The sequence below is a fragment of the Ips typographus genome, linkage group LG3, assembly GCF_016097725.1.
Source record: "Ips typographus isolate SLU linkage group LG3, UJ_Ityp_2.0, whole genome shotgun sequence".
In the NCBI taxonomy this organism is placed as follows: domain Eukaryota; kingdom Metazoa; phylum Arthropoda; class Insecta; order Coleoptera; family Curculionidae; genus Ips; species Ips typographus.
The window spans coordinates 3,635,445-3,637,332 of NC_138424.1; the positions used below are offsets into that span (position 1 = coordinate 3,635,445).

General features: G+C 35.6%; 1 pseudogene; it reads right to left on the bottom strand.

Moving 5' to 3' along the window:
* Positions 1–518: 518 nt before the first annotated feature.
* LOC145726290 (protein lethal(2)essential for life pseudogene) lies at positions 519–1,257 on the bottom strand (annotated as a pseudogene).
* Positions 1,258–1,888: the final 631 nt, after the last annotated feature.

Genomic DNA, 1,888 nt, shown 5'->3' on the forward strand with positions numbered 1-1,888 from the left:
AGGAAATTTTCAAAACAACTGAAAAAAATATTTATTATCCACTCATTGTTACTGACTATAGAAATCAGATTGCATTCCTTATTAGGTGGTTAATGTGATTTTTGTATACTTTATTGAAATACTGCTGGGGTTGTGATAAAATCACTTTCACCTTATTCCATTTACATCAAGTCTATCTCGAGAAAGGTTTTTGCTGTTCATTTCCTGGTTTTTCTAACAAATTTGAATTTCATGGAGTAATACAATTATTACAATTACTTGTGAAATGCAACCCTGTGGAGCAAACAACAAGAAACCAAACTGAAAATATGAAATTAGTATTTCAGCTTTAATTATCCAAACGAATTTTGCAAGCAGCGACATCTAGCGATGGAACTTTGTATTCGTATAGAGAGTTCTGTATTCTTACTGAACGCAAAACCTAAAACCTAGCACCATCTACAAATAGTTTCAAGAACTTGATGACCAAAATGGTGACTGAAATTTGTTGAATACACAGGGAGTGATTAAAAAAAAACTTTTTTTTAAATTTTTATTTATTATTTATTCTGCTTAAGGCTAATTAAAGTATACAAAATGTACAAAACAAAATAAATTAACATTTACAAAAATAATACTAAATGCATCTAAGCTTGCTTATTCTGCTCTTTTTTGGCAGGTTCTCCAGTCTGTTGAATTGGCACAGTCTTGTGTTCCACGCTTTTCTCTCCTATAGCGGGGGTGGTAACGCTCAAAACTCCATCCGAAGACAATTTGGACTCCACTTTAGACAAATCGTACCCTTTCGGTACCACGTACCTCCTCACAAAGTGCCTTTGGATGTAGCCGTGTTCGTCCTGTTTTTCTTCGTGTTTACCCTCGATAGTCAGCACATTCTCCCCGGTAACTTTCACCGTAATTTCCTCAGGTTTGAATTGCTGCACGTCCAAATTGGCTTGAAACTTCTCCTTGTCCACAACCAGAGTGGAACCAGAATCTTGTCCGGAGTCTTTGGAACGCCATCTACGCAGGTAACCGGCTGGTGTTCTGGTCACCTCGCGATTGTTTGGATTGATCGGCTGCTGGAAATCCTCTTGGTCCAAACCGATTCCAAAGTGCTGCTCCAGGAGTCTGGATGGACGTGACAAAAATGGACAAACTGGCTCGTCGAAGAACAACGATGGTACTAAGAGCGCCATGGTTTTTTTTTTTGGTTCGCTTTGGTAGATTACTTTCACTTGTACTTTCGGCTTCGCTGTCTGATTTGAATCTGGCAACATTGGCGATGGGGTAACCTATTTATATGAGTAAGTAAGGTTGCTAGATTATTCCCGACCTAATCGATTGCAACTGTTCATGAAATGTTCTCACTTTTAATCATTAATTTTGGTAATAGTTATAGTCGGATTTTTACCTTTTGAGAATGACGTCATCTTTTAACATCTTTGTTTCTCGCATATCAAACATGTGAAATAAACAATTTTAACAAAAAAGACACGTTATTAATTTTGACATCCTGTCAAATTAAAAACGTTGACATTTACTGTCACTTTGATATAAACAAATATGAAAGGAATAAAAATGATGCGCTACAATGAGCAACCCCAAATGCTAGTTCTAAATGTGCTGCTTTTTTTGGAGTACGAAAAGAAACAGTTTCCAGATATCATCCCAATTGATCATCAGTCACTTCTGAACACACTAATTTTTCAAAGCATTTGTAGGTTAAAACTTGTGATCTAATCCCAGACATGCGTGTTTTTTCACCTGCATGACGTCATTCTCAAAGGGTAAAAATTTGACTATACTCAGAAAAACTAATAATTTTTTTCACACGTGTTAAAAATTCAGTTTTTAACACTTTCTCAATAATTAAAAACGCTATTATTTAAAAACCATTAAATTAATG